The sequence below is a fragment of the Ascaphus truei genome, unplaced genomic scaffold (assembly GCF_040206685.1).
Source record: "Ascaphus truei isolate aAscTru1 unplaced genomic scaffold, aAscTru1.hap1 HAP1_SCAFFOLD_157, whole genome shotgun sequence".
Taxonomy (NCBI): Eukaryota; Metazoa; Chordata; class Amphibia; order Anura; family Ascaphidae; genus Ascaphus; species Ascaphus truei.
Window position 1 is genome coordinate 747,814 of NW_027454460.1, and position 24,687 is coordinate 772,500.

At 46.6% G+C, this 24,687-nt stretch overlaps 1 long non-coding RNA gene across 1 annotated transcript; it reads right to left on the reverse strand.

Moving 5' to 3' along the window:
* Positions 1 to 2,500: 2,500 nt before the first annotated feature.
* Positions 2,501 to 22,509, reverse strand: LOC142476327 (uncharacterized). The gene is made up of 3 exons (XR_012791580.1): positions 22,390 to 22,509; positions 6,478 to 6,622; positions 2,501 to 3,141 (listed from the first exon to the last, which is right to left on the reverse strand). It is a non-coding gene; the product is annotated as an uncharacterized LOC142476327 (long non-coding RNA).
* Between the last annotated feature and the right edge of the window lie 2,178 nt (positions 22,510 to 24,687).

Sequence of the window (24,687 nt, forward strand, 5' to 3'; positions counted from 1 at the left end):
GGGGGATTAGATGCGATTAATTATTTCTTATCACTACATGGCACTTTACCTCTTCATCAGCGTAGGTTCATTCACGACTCAATTGAATTTATTTTGACACATAATTATTTTCTATTTGAGCACGAGTTTTATTTACAACTGTGTGGCACTGCTATGGGGACACGTTTTGCACCATCTTTTGCAAATTTATACATGGGATGGTGGGAATCGTTACATATATGGGGTGCTGATGTATCTCCGCCGCAGTTGGTCATGTGGCGGAGATACATCGATGATGTGATCGCCATCTGGGATGGCGATAGCACCTCATTTGATAACTTCGTGGATGGGTTGAATAAGAATGAATTCAACCTCACCTTCACAAGTGAGCTGAGTCCAAATACTATCACCTACTTGGATTTGGAGATATATGTTTCTGAAAACAAGCTACTCACTAAAACCCACTTTAAGAGCACTAATGTAAACTCTTTCTTGCACCCCACGAGTGGCCATGAAAAAAGATGTATTGATAATATCCCCTACAGCCAGTTCTTGCGGATGAGGTGAAATTGTACTGACTTAGAGACATTTAAATCTCAGTCACAAATACTTCAAGAACGATTTTTACAAAAGGGATATGATAGAACCACTGTTAAAAAAGCATTTAATAAGGCATTACGCTGTAATAGGGAAAAATTAATTTGCCCCAAAAGTAAGAACTTAGATCACCATATAAACGCCAATGACACTGGGAGTCAGGATACACCCATACATTTAGTGGAAGATACGATTGACAGTGAAGTCATCACATCTAACACTGTACCACAAATTGTGAGGCCAAAAATAAAGAAACACAGGGAAAAATACAGACCAGACAAGGATAATAAGACACCGTATTTCATTACCAAATTTAATAGGTCACATAATAAGATGAGACATATTCTTAATAAATATTGGTACATTTTACATTTGGACCCCATTTTGACAAAGTTTTTACCAGAAAGACCTCCTATTGTTTTTACTAAAAGTGATAATCTTAAAACCATGCTGGCCCCGAGCCTTCTAAAGGGTAGTGTCCCCAATAAGAAGAAGGACCTTAGAGATCTATTGGGGCTTAAAGGTAATCATAGATGCAATAGATGTAAAATTTGTCCAAGGATGCTGACACAAGATCACTTTAAGTCCAAAATGACAGATCACGAATATGAGATTAAAAACTATATTGACTGTCTGTCCACATATGTTATATATATTTTACAATGTGGGTGTGGACTACAATATGTAGGTCGCACAAAACGCCATCTGAAAATACGTGTGATGGAACATTTAAGAAATATTGTCAACATCCCTAAAACATTGACCTCTGGTAAACCATTAACCCATTTGCTGTCCCATTTTAAGGATGTCCATCAATGCAGCACCACAGGGGTCAAATACATGGGTATAGAACATATCACCACTACTACTAGAGGTGGCGATAAGGATTTATTTATCGCAAGGAGGGAGCAATTCTGGATATACACACTCCAAACTAAACATCCTGGGGGGTTAAATGATTATGTGGAGTTGACTCCCTTCTTGCGGTAACTAAATGACAGGTGATCTTTTCTTTGCAGTCTGGTTTTATCAAAATTTCAGAATTGAGATGCATTCTATTTTAGCCAATTTTATTCAACATGTTATTGATATTTTTGTTTGTTTTTATGTCTTTTTTTTACCTTGCACATGTTTTTCCTTTTCCTCCTTCCTTTCTCTTTCCCCTTTCCCCCCCCCCTTCTTCTCCACATCCATTTCTTTATATTATATGTTTTATGTTTAACTGTTGTATTTTTATGTGGTAGCACAATGTTTTATTAATACTACTTTTTTACATATATTTTCAAATGTATTTTATATGTGACACTTGTTAAAAGGGCCACCTGTAGGTATCTCTTTATGTATTTCCACTGGTGAGTGGCACTTTTGTCTTTTATTATCTAATTATTACTCAAAGTGCCACCACTGCAATACAGCATCAATATCCTGTTCATTTTAACATTAAGGGGCAGGCTTGGTGAAGTTGAACCATCCCCCTTTTCTATTTAACCAATAGTGGATTGGATGTTCTTTTATTGGTATTAACCAATCATCTATGTGGTATATAAAGGACCCCAAACAGGTGCCCCTGATATCGCCTGAGGAAGAATACTTTTGTATTCGAAACGCGTCGCGAAGGGTGTCGCTGGTCTGTTTATCACATACAGCCAGTCTTCACACAAGTGTTTTTATTGCTATTTTTATTGCCATTTTCGATCGAAACGGAAAACGGGCGGGCACTTCCGGGACTACTATAGGGGGCCTCATTTGCCGCGCATGCGCACTACGCAGATCAACACGCCGACAAGCGTGTGAAGCAGAGACGCAGCGCAGCCTCTGAATACAGCCCCAGCGCGCGGGGCTTGTTCCTGAGGACTGAGATTACCCCCCCTCTTCATCCCATATGTTGCCCTACCAATAGAAGTGACGATCGTGATCTGGACCATTAAAGTTTTTATATATGTAAGTGCATATTATTATCTTTATTTGTTGTCAATACATATCAAATCTCAATCTTGGTGCGCTTTTGTGTTTTTTCTTTTTTTCTGGGACTCAATATAATTGAGAACTAAAATATATTTAAACTTGACAGAATTTGGAACGTTAGTGCATTTAATAACAGCAAACGAGGATACTGCTGCTGATGAAGTAGTTAGACAATTTATATGCAAATTACATACTAACATGAACAGGATATGAACATCAAAATAAAACTTATTCCAACGTTTGTGTAATACTAAAAATAAAAAAATTATAAAGAATATATACAAAATATAGTTAGATTGAATAATAAATAAATAATGATAATAATAATATTCAAATTGAATGACATCTAACATATGCCAGTCTTCTTTGAAACGTGAACCAATTCATTATCACATAATATACACATACCCTACCTATAACTAATAATATGAATATAATGTCCTTAATTGTATAAATCACATATATGTATAATAAATCTAAATACCGTACTAATATCTAAAAAGCAATAAATTGTGCATTATATAATAATTAATAAGAAAATATATACATATTTAAGCTTGAAAAAGAGAGAAACATTAAATGTATCTCTCCATATGTAAACTGGAAAGAAGAGATGAAACAGTGGTTAATGATTGCAAGAGACAAGCCAAAAACTTTTATATGGCTATAGATTTGTATATCAAATATAACCCTATTTTGGGTATATAGAGTCCTGATTGATCAAATTACAATTGTTCCTAAATGATTTTTTTCTATATCATTATAGAGAGAAGATCCCTATAGATATAATTGGGGGCAAAAATTAATCTAGCATAAGGGTGAAAGGGACCTGGATTATAACCATCCCAATATTATTTTTTAAAAATATATCAATGTGACGACTAGTATTGGTGCTGATTCTAGGTATAATAACTGCACTATATAAAGGATGAATATGTATTTGTAAATGTCTATATTAAACTATTGTACGTTGAGTAATAGGGGAGAGAAGCGAAGCTCTATTTTACTTAAGAAAAAGAAATACTAACAAGCCAAGAGGCAGCAATCCAAGTGAATAGAACTAACTAATAATTGAATTAAAAATTAATTTTATGTTTTATATTGTGTCTTGTGTAAACATGGTTTATATATTAATAAGTGAACTTAAATTCTAAATATGATTATTACATAGTAACTTATTAAGAATGATAAAGGAATGTGATTGTGTCAAAGATAAATATTGTGTCAAAGATAAATATTGTGTGTTTGTGATACAGTGCTGACCAAGGGTCCCACAATCACACCGACTAGGACCCCGGAGGGAGCATGCTAAACATGCTCAACCCAGACCTCTGAGATCCCGTCAATGGACGTGGATGTTGAATCTATATTACACTATAGTACTTGTGTCAATGCAGTCGTTTAGACCCCCTGGACTTAATGTCTCCAACATATAAATCCAGAAGGTCTCCCTTAAGTTCAGTTTTTTGACCCTGTCGCCACTTAATAATGCTAGAGGGATATGTTCTAAGCACATAACAGTCAATGATGATGGATCCTTGTTGTGTATTTCCAAGAAATGTCTAGATAGGTTGTGAGTGGTAATACCATGTAGAATGTTTCTTCTATGTTCTAGAAATCTTGTGCTTAGAGTCCTTGTGGTTCTCCCCACATATTGGAGTCCGCATTTGCATGTAATGACATAGATCACGAATGAGGATAGACAATCCATATGACTCTTAATTGTATGTGTAGATTTATTAAAAAAGGATGTAACTTGGTTGGTTTTGCACATATGTTTGCATGTTATACATCTATTTCTACCACAAACAAAGTTGCCATTTATTGTCGGTTTTAACAAAGAAAGATCCTTAATCTGTTTAAGGCGACTAGGTGCCAGAATGGTTTTCAAGTTTCTGGCTTTTTTGTATATAATGGGAACTTTAGTTGGTAATTTATTTCCAATTATTGGGTCCCTTAACAATATACTCCAGTGTTTGTTGAGAATTGTTGAAATGCCTTTCACTGAATTATTAAATGTCGTAATGAAAAATGGTGACTTGACAGAATTGACCCCAAAATCACCATTGGTCCCTCCAACCTTGTTTGATTTGGATAATAAAGATTTACGCTCTAGGAGACCTACCTGTCGAAATGTCTCATATACAGTATGATGTGTTTGTCATAACCTTTGGCCAGAAATCTTTCAACCAATATTTCCCCCTGGGCCAAAAAATCAGAATGTGAAGAACAATTCCTCCTAATTCTGAGAAATTGGCCCCTGGGGATATTGGCCAACCATCTTTTGTAATGGTTGCTATTATTGTGTAGATAACTATTGGTGGCCACTGTTTTAAAGTGTGTTTTGGTGATGATTTCTCCATTTAAATGAGCCTCCAGTTCTAAGTCCAGAAACACAATCGTGTTCTTATTAACATTGTAAGTAAACTTCAGATCCATGTCATTGTTGTTAAATGTCTGCAGTTTATGTTCCAGGAGTTCCTGATCACCATCCCATATTAGGATGATGTCATCTATGTAACGGCCATAGTACACAAGACTCGCCCCCAGATCTGCATCACCCCACACATGTAGTTCCTCCCACAAACCCATGTAGAGGTTCGCATAACTGGGGGCAAATCTCGTGCCCATGGCCGTCCCACAGATCTGCAAATAATAAATGTCTTCAAATAAAAAATAATTGTGTTCTAGTATGAATGTAATGGCCTGCAAAATAAACAAGGATTGTGTGTTGCCTAAACTTGTGTCCAAATTAAGAAAATGTTTTACTGCTTCTAAACCTTTATTATGTTTAATGCAAGTATACAAAGATGTAATATCACATGTTGCCCAGATGTATGTGGGTTTCCAAATGATTCCAGAGATGGAGTCGAGGACATGCAACGTGTCTCTTAAATACGATTTCAATCGTGTGACTAAAGGTTGTAGAAAATAATCCACGTATTGGGACACGCTGGATGTCATCGACTCCACCCCTGAAACAATGGGTCTTCCAGGAGGGTTGGAAATGTGTTTATGTATCTTGGGAATGTGGTAAAAAATAGGTGTTCTTGGAAACCGTATGTAAAGAAAACCAAATTCTGACTTGTTAATGACATTCATATTTAGAGCCTGAGTAAGAAGATCTTTATACTTCTTTTGAAAACTTTCCATAGGATCTTGCCCCAAAATGATATATGAGGTATTGTCGCCTAAGAGTCTAAAAGCCTCTGACAGGTAATCTGTTCTGTCCTGCAGAACTATGCCCCCTCCTTTATCCGCCTGTCTAATGACAAGGTTGTTTAGACTACAAAGTTCCTTAAGTGCGATGTTCTCCTCTTTTGATAGATTTCTATTCCGTATTGATGTTGTATTTAAACACATTTGTTCAAAATCCTTAAGAACCATGGTGTAAAAAGTTTCAACAAATGCTCCCTTTGAATGGTAAGGAAAATACGTGGACTTTGCAGAAAAAGGAGAGTGGACTATTTTGGTATCTCTTACTGAAGGGAGATCAGCGGATCCATCAACACTTTGTTCTCTATATAAAACTAGGGGTCTTCCTGGTTGTGATGTAATATTTGTATGATTATTCGTAGATGATATAGAACTATCTAGCTCATAAACGGATAGCTGACTTATATACAACAAATGTGATGACTCCTCTATTTGTATCCCTTCTTGTAACAGGGTGGACATTGCATCAATGCAAGCTATCTCCTGTGTGTTAAGTATACATTGTTGTTGTTCCTTGTTTTGCATCGTGAAATGTCGCATCAGTGTGATTTTCCTAATATATTTGTTCAAGTCTACAAACAGGTCAAATCTGTTTGGAAGACTACTGGGGGCAAATGAGAGACCCTTGGTCAGCAGTGATATGTGCTTACTAGACAAAATATGTGTTTATAAATTGAAAATGCCGTGTACCTCTGGATTGCTGGCTCTTAGCTTACCTACCTTCTTTCTTTGTTCGCGCTTCCCTCCCCTGGTTCCTCGCAGCTTCTTTTTCTCCGTTGTGGAGTGTTTGTATGATACGTCGGTTTCCGATCCCACAGGGGATAAGATTTTCCTCTCTCCCGATTCTCTTCTTGTGTTACTAATTCTAAAAAAGAGGCAGTGTGAGATTTAATGGTTGGGACAGTATTTTCTGGGTGGTTCTTGTTGCTATCCCTAATCTGTGTTTTAGGTATCGCCCCACTACTTTTGTCAATCACCACAGTCTCCTCACAACTTGCCCCCTTTTCTTGTAAGACTTCAAATCTATTTTCTGTAGGACAGGAAAATTGTGTATTTGCTATTGTCTTTTCACTTCTATGAGTGTTCTGTCCTTTGTCACTAGATGTTGAGTGAGTGTTTGAATTGTCTCTACTCTTGTCCCTTTGTTTGTCATCTTTATGGTTGGTTTTTTTATAATACTTATTTGGAGTATAATGTTTGGATCTATCTCTCCTATCATGTCGTCTCCAATCTCTGATTTTATCAGTAGCATAGTCAGTTTGATCTCTAACATATTTGCTACTCTTGCGATCACTGATCTCCTTTTCATATTTCAGTACCCTAGAGTCAACTAGTTTGTCCAACTCCTGGAATTCTTCACTTTCCACATATGGAATCATGATCTGTTGGGTTTCCTCTATTTCTTTTGCGATTTCATTAAGCTTATCTTCCCTATAATTTATTAATAATTTTATTAGGGTAAAGGAACATGACTCCATTGCGTCATTCCACTTATTTTTAAAATCAATATTTGTATCAAATGTTGTTTTTTTTGTAAACCTTAGGCCCCTAGGGACTATTTTGGCATCCAGATAATTCTGCAATGAAAGGAGATCAAGCCAATGTTTCATCTCTTCCTTCGCCAACCTTTCAAGCTTAAAAAAGTTGGTTTTTAGATCAATTGTATCCTCTTTGAATTCTGTCATATCTATTTCAGCTGAATCTGCATATTGTTGTCTCCTAATGAGACGCTCCTTACTAGTTTTCATCATTTTGCCAGATGTCCCAGAGATGCAAATGCAAGATGGGTGTAAATGGAAAGCTGCTGCTGTCTATTGAGGATGACAATTTAAAGGAACAGTTTTAAAGACAGCGCACCTTTTTCAGCACACCCAAATTGCTGCCTCTCTGGTGACGTGTGCCAAAATGTTGCACCAAATACCAATATTGATTAAGATATTTACATGAACCAACTGGTGCTCGCCTATACAAAATAAAATGTAATATAATGAAAAAATGTACATAAACCAAACAAAAAAAAAAATATAAAAAATGTGCAAAAATGTGAAAAAAATTATTACAATAATCTGTTGAAAATATATAAAAAATATAGCATAAAAATACAAAAAAATGAACTATAAAAAATACTTTAAGTCCAAATGAAGTCCATGAATGAATAAAACAAAGGTCCAGGCTGCTTCTTCTTGGGCTCACCAAGTTCCCATAGTACCTATTAGAAAAAGAAAAGAGAAAAAGCGCCCGATCCTTGTGTAAAATCAGATGAACAATTTAATAAATCATGGACATGACAAATGCACACTTACAATTTGTCTGATTAAAACAAGCATTTTATGGGACCTGCCCATGCACCAAACGAAGACACCACAGTCACCTCCGCTCTGCAATCTCACGATTAGTTCGTATTCCAGTACTTGAGAACGCCGTTTTCTCCAGGGTGTATATCAACCATCCGTCAGGAGCTTCTCAGCAGCGTGCGTCCGCCATTACTCCCACGCATGTGGTACTGGATACCGGAAGGACTTTGCTTGTGTTTCCTTGGTCTCTCTCTGGTGCCGAAGGCAGGTCAGCCACCGTAGTTACAATGTAAACCGTCCCTACGCGTTTCTTCCGCCTTTGCGGATTTCATCAGGGGATGGACACCAAAGGGGCTATCTGGTGTTAAATAGTCCCTCATGTTAATAAACATTATATGACTCACAGGTGTGTTCCATTCAATCGGTGTCATTAAATCAAGTTGATATCTGGTGCAATGTAATTGAGAACTAAAATATATTTAAACTTGACAGAATTTGGAACGTTAGTGCATTTAATAACAGCAAACAGCAAATCTCCCCCCCCCCCACTTGGCGCACCTCTGGGTTATACTATATATATATATATATATATATATATATATATATATATATATATATATATATATATATATATATATATATATATATATATATATATATATATATATATATATATATACACACACACACACACACACACACATATATACACACACACACACACACACACACGTGTATGTGTGTATAAAACAGACTATATATATACATATAGTATGATATATATATATATATATATACATACTATATGTGTATGTATATATATATATATATATATATATATATATATATATATATATATATATATATATATATATATATATATATATATATATATATATATATATATATATATACACGACTATTAAGGTTAAAGATAATGGTGAAAGACAGGGTTGCAGACCTGTCTAAGACATGCAAATGAATATACAGGAATATTTACAGTATATATATATATATATATATATATATATATATATATATATTGCGCGCGCACACACACATATAACGTTTTATCCAACTTTTTCATTTATCATTTGTAGAGAAAATGAACATTGTCGCCAGTAGCGCTATTTTTTCAAAATGTAATATCTCTACTAGTGTAAAATGATACTTCATATAAAGCAGGTTATGGGACCCAGTATAAAATGACCTTCATGTTTCTTATTACATCCCAGTATATGGATACTTTCTATTATCACAAGCTGCTAACATGTGACAGGGCTCAGAGTCTGAGGCCAGAATGTGACATACTGAACATTCTCATTCTAAATTTCAAAAAATATTGTGTTGATTTCTGACCTGACTGCCGTGGTTACAGCTCAACCACTCTGTTCTACTGCATGTCACCACTTTCTGCCACAACCAGCTGACGGTGGATCTGCAAGGAGTTCAACGCTCATTGGCATCAAATCTGTGGCTTGGTTAACGTATCATTTCTCCAGCTTTTTATTGTATTGTTTTGAAGTAGATTATATTTATTTAGTTGAATAGATATTTATTTAGTTAAATAGATTATATTTGTTAGTTTAATAAGTTATATTTCTTAGTTTAATAAATTATATTTCTTAGTTTAATAAGTTATATTTCTTAGTTTAATAAATTATATTTCTTAGTTTAATAAGTTATATTTGTTAGTTTAATAAGTTATATTTGTTAGTTAATAGATTATATTTGTTAGCACAGTAGATTATATTTACTAGTATTTAAGTCTCCCCCTCAGTGCCCCATTAGGACCCGTGCGCATATTTCACATCTTTTCGGAGTCGCTTATTTTTTAGACCCTCGGAGCCGAAACCTAAAGGGGTCAGCTAAGAAAGTTCGGATCAAGAGGAGCCGCACAGTTTAAAGACAGAACATTTCCAAGGGAGATGGAGACAATTTGGGTAAGATCTGATTAAAGGACAACCTTTGGGGAAGGAAAGGGTGACGCGGGAGTGTAAGAGGGGGGTGAGAGAGCAAGGTGGTGTGTCAGATTGGGGCAGAGCAAGAGAACGCAAAAATGATGGGGATTTGCTGCACACCAAAAAAAACAATTAGTGATACTTTTACTGGTGCCCCTTAGTCTCAGGGAAGACCGGCATTTCGTCCAATGTATACAATATGATTGATGGAAAAGGGCACACGGATTTGAATAAAAAAAGATAATTTATTGTGCCACAGACTACAATGTTTCGGCTGCTGGCCTTTCTTTGCTGGATTTAGTGGGTTTAGCCACTTTACCGAGAAAGGCCAGCAGGCTGAAATGTTGTTGTCTATGGCAATGCAAGAGAAAACAGGTTGGGGGGGTGGGTTCTCGCAAGGTCACCGACCCATGGGTGAGTGTCCCCGGTGGCAACTAGTCCTGGACCCCGGGAAAGCTGTCTGTGGCCCATACAAGCTGAGTAACATGTAGAAAGGACACATGTATGTTCAGAATGAGTTAGCATGGTATTTTGAGAGGCATCATAGCAGGTCAGTGCAAGTCAGTGCAGAGCACTGCAAGGTCAGTCAATATGAGGAAGGGTCCGATGGAGGAATTGGAGGGTCCCAGAATATCTCTTAAAGCAGGGGTGTGCAAATCGAGGGGTGCGACATTTTCTTGGGGAGGAGGGGCTCGGCGCTTACAGTGGCCCCTCGCTCTTCCCCACAGCATTTAAATTAAATGCCGGAAATCGCGCGCAAGGCCTCTGTAAGTTCCCTTTCCTTGTCTCCGGCGGCTTCTGGAGACAGCAACGTGGCGTCACATGATGTGACATTACCATAGCAACGTGATATCACATGACGTCGTTACATCAGAACGTCGGAGACAAGGTGGGGAGGGTGGAGGGGGGAGCAGGGGAAAAAGGTTGCGCAACCCTGTCTTAAAGCATTGTCTTGCATACAGATCAGAGGCGAAGAATGGATATGGATATCCGATGTTAAGGAGGAAATAATACTGAGATCACTACCGCTAAGACCGATTCGATGGAAGAAGGTGAGTGATGAAATAGCCGTCACTGTTTAACTCTTCCAATTACCTGCAACTTCATGCAAAGAAATAGCAACGCTTGTTTTTAACGCATTAAGCGCCTAATGGGGAATTCAACTGCTGAGAGTTTAAGGGAGTTACTCACCAAACTCAGCGACGTTTCTGTGTCTCTGTGATAACTCCCCCAGGACATGCTTGAAAACCAGAGGTAACTCAATGTATTTTTGATAAATAGAAACATGACCTTCTGGGGAGGGGTATATAATGGGTACTGGGCCTGGTGAGGTGGGTATAACGGGTTCTGGGCCTGGTGAGGTGGGTATAACGGGTACTGGGCCTTGGGAGGGTTGTATAACTGGGTACTGAGCCTGGGGAGGTGGGTATAACGGGTATTTGCCCTGTGGAGGGCGGTATAACGTGGTATTGGGGAGGGGGTATAAGTGGCACAGGAGCTCTTGCGATACAGAGTATCACTGTCCCTGGTTACAAACACTTCATGTCTCCTGCAGATCAGGACACGCACGAAGGTGGTGCCCTTTGTGCCACCAGACGACGAGGCGGGCTACGAGGCGGACGACGAGGCATACGATAAAGCGGGCGTCAAGTGGTGCGAAGAGGTGGGCTACAAGGCGGCCGATGAGGCAGACGACGAAGCGGATGTCAAGTCTGGCGACGTGGTGGACGATGGCCTAGGAGAATACGAGAGGTGTGGACGGATCTGCTGCTTCACCTTTTTTAGGCGGAGGAGAAGACCCCGGGAGCAGGTAGCAGAATACGAGAGGTGCGGACAGATCTGCTGCTTCACCTTTTTTAGGCGGAGCAGCAGACCCCGGGAGCAGGTAGCAGAGAAGCCAGGGCGTAGATCCAGGGGTATTCTAGGGGCCCTGAGAAGTTGGTTTGACCGCAGGAGAGGCAGATAAGATCAGGAAGGCTGCGGGAGGGGCAGGTACTAGAGGGAGATTGGGATATTGGGCGTGAGAGGGTGAGAGAGAACAAGGAGCAGGGCCGGAGCACGGGTTTCATGCGCCCCAGGCGAAACTTAAAATTTGTGCCCCAGTTGTATAAAAAATAATAAGATAAATAAAATAATAAAATAAACAGTGGCGTAGCTATCGGGGCTGCAGGGGGTGCGACCGCACCCCAGCGCGACGCAAAATAAAAATAAAAGGGCGCCAAAATACTGGATAAAAAAAAGAATAATAATTTTTAAAAAAAGATAAATAAATTAGAAATAATAAGAGGAAAAAATAATAATGATTATTAATGCGCCCCTAGGACCTTTGCGCGCTAGGCGACCGCCTAATGGCCGGCCGGCCCTGCGAGGTATGCGGGAGGAAAAGGGGTGAATGGGATAGATATGCAGGGGGATGGGGGAGCAGGTGAGTTATACACAGGGGCACAAGGGCCCCATCACCCGCATCTCTATATACTGAGTGTGCCCCTGTGTATAACAACGCTGATCTGTGCTGTTCCATCTGATCTCACTGTGCAGTGATCCAGGGACCATCCGATCGCCATTTAATGGGGTCAGGAAGGAATTTTTTTCCCCCATTGCACAGCAGGGGTTATGTTTCGCCTTCCTCTGGATCACAGCAACAAACTGCCCTTTGTGCATGAATTATCAGTGAGATCTTTATACACCCTGCATTGGTCTTCACCCCTTTGCTGCCGGAGGGGCCTGCAGTGCATTGCTCTGCGTGTTACTATATCGCTCTGCAATGTGCTGCAGGCCCCTCCCAGCAAAGAGATTAATTATTTAAATAAAATACTCTCTTTAATCCAACCTATGTGTAGTGTCTTTTCTATCCGTTGTATCTATTGCTAACAGCTCAGTGATTCTTCCCCAGGTCGCTGCACTAGTGTCACACTGCCAAGCCGGGTGTGATGGAGATTTATAGGGTCACATATACACTTCTGCCAAAACACGAGTGCAAACAGGAAGCCCCTCTGATCTGTCATATCTTTTATAACACAAAACGGTATCTAAAAAGGTAAAAAGAACATACATGGGATTCTGCTACAAATATCTCTCTAATTACAAACCAATTAGCAAATCATTCAGATTAGAGTCGAGAGAAAAGAAAGGGTTTAGTATCTCATGTACAGTATATGCAGTGTAGGCTGTTCTGCGCATTACATGCAGGGGACAACGTTTAGGGGATATAAGTAATGCTGATCTCAGAGCTGACCGGCTCTACCGGCTGACCTGCTCTACCGGCTGATCTGCTCTACTGGCTGACCGGCTGACCTGCTCTTCTGGCTGACCGGCTCTACTGGCTGACAGGCTGACCGGCTCTACCGGCTGACCGGCTTCCCTTCTTCCAGCTAACTGACCTGAATTGTGGCCCCTGTATCTCCCAATTAAACGTTTTATTGGCATATTCTTGTTTGACTCGTTCTATACAGACATTTTCTATACATTCATTGTGGGATTTGATAACATCTGTAAGATCTCTCAGAACATCACATTCTGTACGTTTGTGCTGAATATTTTTCCATTCTCAATTTACTTAGGGGCCTATGCAGAGAGCAGCGCTGGAAATAATTGGAATTGGTAATAAATTGTACCTGTAATGGCGTGATTTTATCTCCATATGCAGAAAGGTCAGAAAATTGCATTTAAAATCATGCTTGATTATGGAGAGTTTCAACCGGCGAGATGCGCGCTGGTGAAACATGTTTGAAAAAAAGCACGATTTTTTTTCTTCTTTTCACTCTCGCCGGTGAGCTCCAGTTTCCTGCCAACTTTTGTTGGCGGAGCTAATTCTAGAATTTCTCTCCATTTTAATGGCGCGAACAGCCGCTAGATGGCGATCGTGCCTTTCTGCATACGGCCCTTTTCAAAACTGGCGAGATTTTGGTTCTCGCCAGCCGTGCGGCGAGTTCTACTAAAAAAAAATAAAAAAATGGCGCTGCTCTCTGCATAGGCCCCTTAATATTAGTTTTTGGCTTCAATTATTTATATCGAGCCCAAAATACCTTTATACAGAATGCTGTTCCCTTTAGCCCACAAATGCTGCTTCATTAAAGCCCAGGGGTGGCACTTTGTGCATTCTCAAACTTTTAGGCAACATCCCTAATTTCCAAAAGTGGGATAAAATCTGTGCATATTTAAATGGTTAATTTTTCCATTTTTCCATTGTGACAAAATATCAATTTTCTCACTCAGACTCCTAAATCCCTCCCCAAATATATCCGTTTCACATAAAAGTGTGTGCGCGTCTCCTTCCGCCTAACTGGCACGTCGTCCTTAAGGGCGCCACTCCGTGTAACTCCACGCTGCCCTCCAGTGGCAAAAGAAATAAGATACATTTACTATACTCGTCTGGCAGCTGCTCCCGTATAAGGTGGGTAACTCTGTATTAGGGGTCTTGGTAGAGTATATTTTATACGTATGTCAGTTAGATAGGAATATTATTTTCTCAACGGGTTATTGTGAGAGGCCTTAGATCTTATCCTATATGCACGCAGCCCTCGCCTCTCTGACCTTGAACACGTACTTCAATCTGATTTTTTGAGACTTGAAACTGGATTTCCCAAAACAAACTGATTTTAAACACTGACAAGACTGTAACAATGGTATTTGGGACCAGAGCTAAATTGCTAAAGCTACCAATGACAGAGCTTCAGATAAAAACCAGCTCTAATACCATCCTAGCCCCTGTTACTGGTTTGAAATATCTGGGCATATAGTTGAACTCCCATTTAACATTTGGGTTGCACATTGATACCCTGACATCCAAATCCTATGCCAAACTAGGTGTACTTTACAGGAACAAATCCTCCCTAAGGCCCTCATGCAGTAATCGCCTACAGCGATTCAGTAAGCCCAGAGAAGCTGGCGATTAGAGCAAAAATAACCGTTTTTTGTTTTGCCGGAAAATAAATAAATAAATAAAATCTGCAGATGCGCGGTGATAAGCCACTTTTCGGCACTGATCGCCAGTTTTTCAAACACGCTCAATTCTATAAGCCCTGATCAGCTTATTGCGGCTGATCTCCACTTTAAAATTGCTGTTTCTTCTCCAAATTGTCCCGCCACAAAAGTTGGCAAGAAGGTGGGGTGAAGCTGCGATGAAAATAACATGCATGTGTCCCAGAGCTGATATCCATTGATATCAGCACCAGAGACCCCCGGCATGAATCCCATGCATAAAAAATGCATTTACAGGCAACTTCATTACAGCCAAGGCAATGAAGGGGTTATACACCCGTGCCAGGCTTATTGTGGGTAGCGGGGGTGGGAGGAGGTGGTATTTGGCCCTGGCTGGGTGTTTAGGCCTTGCCAGGGGGTTGGGGGATGACTTAACCTCTTCTTTAACTTAGCGGTTAATACCGCTAAGGTAATGAAGGGGTTAACCCCTCCCACTACCCCCCCACCCGGTAGGCCTAAACACCCATCCTTGGGGCCAATACCCCGTTCACCCACCCCCGCTACCCACAATAAACACAAATACACATAACAGCCCCACTGGCCACCTCCTAGGTCCCTAATAAACCATTACAATATTCATAAAACCATTATTTTGTTTACACCCAGGATTATTACATGGGGTTAGGGCTATGTTATTCAGTGAGGGGTTGTATGTTTGTATTCGTAGGGACAGGCAAGGCCGGAGCCAGATGGGGTTCTCCTGCCTCTGTCCTCCCTGTCTCCTGACCCTTCCTGTAGCCGGACAAAGAAGAAGAAGCAGGCACACGGTCTTACTCAAAGGAGGTTTAATATGCCATAAAGTCCAACGTTTCGGCAGTCAAATACAGCCTTTCTCAAGGTGAAGGCTACCAAACACAAGAAAACAGTCACAATATATACCACCCCCCCTGATACTCACCCCTCCCGGCTCTGCCACATAACCAGGATGCTGACGCCCACCTGATGACGTCAGAGCTACCACATGGCGCCCCCTAGTGACGTCTAGGTCTAAATCCCTGGCAATACAGCATAGAGCTGTCTTGGAGGACTGCAGCCACAGCCACACATGGGGGAGTGTTCAGTCTGGGGAGAGGTGTGGCTGTGGCTGCAGTCCTCCAAGACAGCTCTATGCTGTATTGCCAGGGATTTAGACCTAGACGTCTGACGTCACTAGGGGGCGCCATATGGTAGCTCTGACGTCATCAGGTGGGCGTCAGCATCCTGGTTATGTGGCAGAGTGGGGTGGGGTTGCATCCCTTGTTTTTATGACTTTCTAATAAAGATAGATTTTTGCCAGACCTGCCTCTTCTCTGGATCATGGTGCGCTGCACTTTCTCTAGGGCAGGCCTGCACAACTCCAGTCCTCGAGGGCCACACACAGGCCAGGTTTTTAGGATATCCCTACTTCAGCACAGCTGGCTCAATTAGTGGCTCAGTACGACTGAGCCACTAATTGAGCCAGCTGTGCTGATTTAGGGATATCCTGAAAACCTGGCCTGTTTGCGACCCTAGAGGACTGGAGTTGTGCAGGCCTGCTCTAGGGTATGGGAGACTGCCTGACGGGTGGCTGGGTTATGGGAGACTGCCTGACACTTTTATGGGAGTCTGCCTGACACTTGGGTGGGTGGGAGACTGTCTGACACTTGGCTTGACTGCCTGACACTTTGACTGCCTGACACTTGGGTGGGTGGGTGTATGGGTGGGTGGGAGACTGCCTGACACTTGGGTTTGACTGCCTGACACTTGGGTGGGTGGGTGGGTGGGAGACTGCCTGACACTTGGGTGGGTGGGTGGGTGGGAGACTGCCTGACACTTGGGTGGGTGGGAGACTGCCTGAAACTTGGGGGGGTGGGTGGTAGACTGCCTGACACTTGGGTTGACTGCCTGACACGTGGGTGGGTGACTGACTGCCTGACACTTGGGTGGGTGGGAGGGAGACTGCCTGACACTTGGGTGGGTGGGAGACTGCCTGAAACTTGGGGGGGTGGGTGGGAGACTGCCTGACACTTGGGTGGGTGACTGCCTGACACTTGGGTTGACTGCCTGACACGTGGGTGGGTGACTGACTGCCTGACACGTGGGTGGGTGACTGACTGACACGTGGGTGGGTGACTGACTGACACGTTAGACTGCCTGGCACGTGGGTGGGTGGGTGGGTGACTGACTGCCTGACATATGGGTGGGTGACTGACTGACACGTGGGTGACTGACTGACACGTGGGTGAGTGGGTTGGTGTCTGTATACATTCTGTCACTGATACACACAGACACTGGGAGGGGGCAGTCACACACACACTGGGGGGGCAGTCACACACAAACACAGAATGGGAGGGGGGCAGACACACACACACACAGAATGGGAGGGGGGCAGACACACACACACAGAGAATGGGAGGGGGGCAGACACACACACACACACACAGACTTGGAGGGGGCACTTACACACACTGGGAGGCCGGCAGTCACACTTGCACAGACTGGAAAGGGGAGCAGTCACACACACACAGACTGGGAGGGGGCAGTCACACACACACACACACACACACACACACACACACACACACACTGGGAGGGGGGCAGTCACACACCAACACTGGGTGGGGGGCAGTCACACACCCACACTGGGAGGGGGGCAGTCACACACCCACACTGGGTGGGGGGGGGCAGTCACACACCCACACTGGGTGGGGGGGGCAGTCACACACACACTGGGAGGGGGGGCAGTCACACACACACTGGGAGGGGGCAGTCACACACACACTGGGAGGGGGGGGGCAGTCACACACACACTGGGAGGGGGGCAGTCACACACACTGGGAGGGGGGGCAGTCGCACACACACTGGGAGGGGGGGCAGTCACACACACACTGGCAGGGGGGCAGTCACACACACACTGGGAGGGGGGGCAGTCACACACACACTGGGAGGTGGGGCAGTCACACACACACACACAGACTGGGAGGGGGGCAGTCACACACACACTGGGAGGGGGGGCAGTCACACACACACAGACTGGGAGGGGGGCAGTCACACACACACTGGGAGGGGGGGCTGTCACACACACTGGGAGGGGGGGCAGTCACACACACTGGGAGGGGGGGCAGTCACACACACTGGGAGGGGGGGCAGTCACACACACACTGGGAGGAGGCAGTCACACACACACTGGGAGGGGGGGCAGTCACACACACACTGGGAGGGGGGGCAGTCACACACACACTGGGAGGGGGGCAGTCACACACACTGGGAGGGGGGCAGTCACACACACTGGGAGGGGGGGCAGTCACACACACTGGGAGGGGGGGCAGTCACACACACACTGGGAGGTGGGGCTGTCACACACACACAGACTGGGAGGGGGGCAGTCACACACACACTGGGAGGGGGGCAGTCACACACACACAGACTGGGAGGGGGGCAGTCACACACACACTGGGAGGGGGGCTGTCACACACACTGGGAGGGGGGGCAGTCACACACACACTGGGAGGGGGCAGTCACACACACACTGAGAGGGGGGGCAGTCACACACACACTGGGAGGGGGCAGTCACACACACACACACACACACACACACACACTGGGAGGGGGGCAGTCACACACACACTGGGAGGGGGCAGTCACACACACACTGGGAGGGGGGGGCAGTCACACACACACTGGGAGGGGGGGGCAGTCACACACACACTGGGAGGGGGGGGCAGTCACACACACACTGGGAGGGGGGGGCAGTCACACACACACACTGGGAGGGGGCAGTCACACACACACTGGGAGGGGGCAGTCACACACACACAGACTGGGAGGGGAGGCAGTCACACACACAGACTGGGAGGGGGGGCAGTCACACACACAGACTGGGAGGGGGAGCAGTCACACACACAGACTGGGAGGGGGAGCAGTCACACACACAGACTGGGAGGGGGGCAGTCACACACACAGACTGGGAGGGGGGCAGTCACACACACAGACTGGGAGGGGGGCAGTCACACACACAGACTGGGAGGGGGGCAGTCACACACACAGACTGGGAGGGGGAGCAGTCACACACACAGACTGGGAGGGGGAGCAGTCACACACACAGACTGGGAGGGGGGCAGTCACACACACAGACTGGGAGGGGGGCAGTCACACACACAGACTGGGAGGGGGGCAGTCACACACACAGACTGGGAGGGGGGCAGTCACACACACAGACTGGGAGGGGGGCAGTCACACACACAGACTGGGAGGGGGGCAGTCACACACACAGACTGGGAGGGGGGCAGTCACACACACAGACTGGGAGGGGGAGCAGTCACATACACAGACTGGGAGGGGGGCAGTCACACACACAGACTGGGAGGGGGGCAGTCACACACACACAGACTGGGAGGGGGGCAGTCACACACACAGACTGGGAGGGGGGCAGTCACACACACAGACTGGGAGGGGTCTGGGGAGGCAGTCACACACACAGACTGGGAGGGGGGCAGTCACACACACACAGACTGGGAGGGGGGGCAGTCACACACACAGACTGGGAGGGGGGCAGACACACACACAGACTGGGAGGGGAGGCAGTCACACACACAGACTGGGAGGGGGGCAGTCATACACACACACACAGACTGGGAGGGGGGGCAGTCACACACACAGACTGGGAGGGGGGCAGTCACACACACACAGACTGGGAGGGGAGGCAGTCACACACACAGACTGGGAGGGGGGCAGTCACACACACAGACTGGGAGGGGGGCAGTCACACACACAGACTGGGAGGGGTCTGGGGAGGCAGTCACACACACAGACTGGGAGGGGGGCAGTCACACACACACTGACTGGGAGGGGGGGCAGTCACACACACAGACAGGGAGGGGGGCAGACACACACACAGACTGGGAGGGGAGGCAGTCACACACAGAGACTGGGAGGGGGGCAGTCATACACACACACAGACTGGGAGGGGGGCAGACACACACACAGACTGGGAGGGGGGCAGTCACACACACAGACTGGGAGGGGGGCAGTCACACACACAGACTGGGAGGGGGGCAGTCACACACACAGACTGGGAGGGGGGCAGTCACACACACAGACGGGGAGGGGGGCAGTCACACACACAGACTGGGAGGGGGGCAGTCACACACACAGACTGGGAGGGGGGCAGTCACACACACAGACTGGGAGGGGGGCAGTCACACACACAGACTGGGAGGGGGGCAGTCACACACACAGACTGGGAGGGGGGGCAGTCACACACACAGACTGGGAGGGGAGGCAGTCACACACACAGACTGGGAGGGGGGCAGTCACACACACAGACTGGGAGGGGGGCAGTCACACACACAGACTGGGAGGGGGGCAGTCACACACACAGACTGGGAGGGGGGGCAGTCACACACACAGACTGGGAGGGGGGCAGACACACACACAGACAGGGAGGGGGGCAGACACACACACAGACTGGGAGGGGGGCAGTCACACACACAGACTGGGAGGGGGGCAGTCACACACACAGACTGGGAGGGGGGCAGTCACACACACAGACTGGGAGGGGGGCAGTCACACACACAGACTGGGAGGGGAGGCAGTCACACACACAGACTGGGAGGGGGGCAGTCATACACACACACACAGACTGGGAGGGGGGCAGTCACACACACACACACTGGGAGGGGGGCGGTCATACACACACACACACACAGACTGGGAGGGGGGCAGACACACACACAGACAGGGAGGGGGGCAGACACACACACAGACTGGGAGGGGGGCAGTCACACACACAGACTGGGAGGGGGGCAGTCACACACAGACTGGGAGGGGGGCAGTCACACACACAGACTGGGAGGGGGGCAGTCACACACACAGACTGGGAGGGGGGGCAGTCACACACACAGACTGGGAGGGGGGGCAGTCACCCACACAGACTGGGAGGCGGGCAGTCATACCCACACAGACTGGGAGGGGGGCAGTCACCCACACAGACTGGGAGGCGGGCAGTCATACCCACACACACTGGGAGGTGGGCAGTCACACTTGCACAGACTGGGAGGGGGGCAGTCACACACACAGACTGGGAGGGGAGGCAGTCACCCACACAGACTGGGAGGGGGGCAGTCACACACACAGACTGGGAAGGGGGCAGACACACACACACAGACTGGGAAGGGGGCAGTCACACACACAGACTGGGAGGGGGCAGTCACACACACAGACTGGGAGGGGGGCAGTCACACACACAGACTGGGAGGGGGGCAGTCACACACACAGACTGGGAGGGGGGCAGTCACACATACAGACTGGGAGGGGGGCAGTCACACACACAGACTGGGAGGGGGGGCAGTCACACACACAGACTGGGAGGGGGGCAGTCACACACACAGACTGGCAGGGGGGCAGTCACACACACAGACTGGGAGGGGGGGCAGTCACACACACAGACTGGGAGGGGAGGCAGTCACACACACAGACTGGGAGGGGGGCAGTCATACACACACACACAGACTGGGAGGGGGGGCAGTCACACACACACACACACTGGGAGGGGGGCGGTCATACACACACACACAGACTGGGAGGGGGGCAGACACACACACAGACTGGGAGGGGGGCAGTCACACACACAGACTGGGAGGGGGGCAGTCACACACACAGACTGGGAGGGGGGCAGTCACACACACAGACTGGGAGGGGGGCAGTCACACACACAGACTGGGAGGGGGGGCAGTCACACACACAGACTGGGAGGGGGGCAGTCACACACACACACACACACACACACACACACACAGACTGGGAGGGGAGGCAGTCACCCACACAGACTGGGAGGCGGGCAGTCATACCCACACACACTGGGAGGTGGGGCAGTCACACACACAGACTGGGAGGTGGGGCAGTCACACTTGCACAGACTGGGAGGGGGGCAGTCACACTTGCACAGACTGGGAGGCGGGCAGTCATACACACACAGACTGGGAAGGGGGCAGTCACACATACACTGGGAGGGGGGCAGTCACACACACAGACTGGGAGGGGGGCAGTCACACATACAGACTGGGAGGGGGGCAGTCACACACACAGACTGGGAGGGGGGGCAGTCACACACACAGACTGGGAGGGGGGCAGTCACACACACAGACTGGCAGGGGGGCAGTCACACACACAGACTGGGAGGGGGGGCAGTCACACACACAGACTGGGAGGGGAGGCAGTCACACACACAGACTGGGAGGGGGGGCAGTCACACACACAGACTGGGAGGGGGGCAGTCACACACACACACACACACACAGACTGGGAGGGGAGGCAGTCACCCACACAGACTGGGAGGCAGGCAGTCACACTTGCACAGACTGGGAGGGGGGCAGTCATACACACACAGACTGGGAAGGGGGCAGTCACACACACACACACACAGGCGACATGGTGCTTACCTGTAATGCCACTGTAGGGAGCCAGAAGTAGTGAGGCTTTTTTCCAGTCTGCCGGCAGTTTCAGTTGCCAGCTGTGAGCCTTCCTTCTGGTGAAAACACACACACACACACACACACACACACACACACACACACACACACACACACACACAGTGACACACACACACACACACACACACACACACACACACACACACACACACACAGTGACACACACACACACACACACACACACACACACACACACACACACACACACACACACACACACACACACACACACACACACACACACACACACACACACACACACACACACACACACACACACTTCAAGGAGAGACTCCGGGGTTTTGACTCCGCCCCCGTGTCCTCCCACACACGGCACGAGTGCAGATTGACTGCACTCGGCCACCGTACGCCTCCAGCCCCTGAAGGACAGATTTTACTTCTGCCCGTGCTACTCGCTTCCCCCACACCCGCGCTCACTTCTCCCGCGGTGAGCGGGCCGCAAAAATATCCGTGGCGGGCCGCATGTTTGACATGCCTGTTTTAGACTGTTGTTCTTCAGCAACTGGTTAACGTTAATAATTTGCAGTGTATGTCAGCAAAAGCCATGTAAATTTCAGGATAGTTGCGGGCCGTGTAAAGTATGTGTTCTGCCAAATTTTAATGTCATTGGATTATGTTTTGGCCCTTCTTATAGTGCATAATGTAAACAATTTGCAGTGTGTGCTAGCAAACACTTTGTAATTTTCAGGATAGTTGTGGGCAGTATACAGCACCTCATGTGGCAAGCTTTAAATGAATCGCTGTATGTTTTGACTCCTGGATTCACAATAAACGCGTTTAAGGTAAGCATTTTCCACTTTCGGATAGTGGTTAATGTACATAATTTGCGGTGCATGTTATCAAAAAACATGAAATTTGCAGGACAGTTTGGGGGAGTGCAAAGCATGTTCTGTGCCAAGTTTGAAGCCAATTGGTGTATGTCTTGCCACATTTATCCACATTAATCGTTTTTCACATTAAACATTTTAGTCTATCCCTTGTTTACCCTATATATCTTAACTGTCCTATACTACACCAAAATAACCTATACGGCTTTCTTCCAGATCTGACTCAAGCTTCACACAGAAGACATCGGAACCCCCCCTAACCCAGAAGACAGGTAGGGAACACATCCCCTCCAACTTATAACATTGCGGGAATGAGGTACCTGGACATTGAGGGACTGCGGATCAGGTAAGATCCCAGGCGGGATTGCTGCTTTAGATATTGTGAAGCGGGGACGTCCAGACACTGGTTAAGGGTTCAGGAAACTAGTCATTCAAATGTGGCTTTTATTTCTAGATCCGACATTTACACACACACACACACACACACACACACACACACACACACACACACACACACACACACACACACACACACGTAACAAGGACTAATTGTAGTATAATGTAATAAATACATTTGTCAAAAACGAATGTTGTTCTGACTAGGAATTTATTAAATGTATTTTATTTATATATTTTATTTTAAAGCGGGGTTGGGGGCGGGGTTGGGGGTGGGGTTGGGGGCGGGGTTAGGGGCGGGGTAGGGACTAGGTGGCGAGTAGATTTTTTGGTTGGGCGAGTAGATTTTTGGGTGATTTGTCGAACACTGCGTATGTATATATATATATATACACAGAGTGTTCGACAATCATATACATTTACTCGCCCGGGGCGGGTGGATTTAACCCCCGGGCGAGTAAATATTGGCCCAAGCAGCACAATTTCTCCTGCTCAAATTTCCCCCGTTCGCGCTCAAATTTCCCCCATTCGCGCTCAAATTTCCCCCATTCGCGCCAATTTAATTTTTTTAAATAAATAAACAAGTAATCTCCCTCCCTGATTGGAGGAAGAGGGCCGGCTGGCAGCTCTGGGTCTGCCCCTCCCCCTGCACCCGATGCCAGCTTGCTGCCCGGGGTGGGATGTAAGCTGGGAGGGGGGGTCCCCGGATGTAGGCTGGGAGGGGGGGTCCCCGGATGTAGGCTGGGAGGGGGGTCCCCGGATGTAGGCTGGGTCCCCGGATGTAGGCTGGGGGGGGGGGTCCCCGTGGCTGCTGCTGCCCAGGGCTGGAAGACCAGGTAGGCGCTTCCCCTCCGTCCCACGCTCCTTTGGCACCCGCGCGGGCAGGGTAATAGGAGCGGGGAAGAAGGGAAGCAGCCTGGCGGGAGGTAGAGGGAGGGGGGTGCGCGTGCGCACGCGCTGGAGGGGGGGGGGGGGGTCGCCAATGTTCCCGGCCACGTTTCCC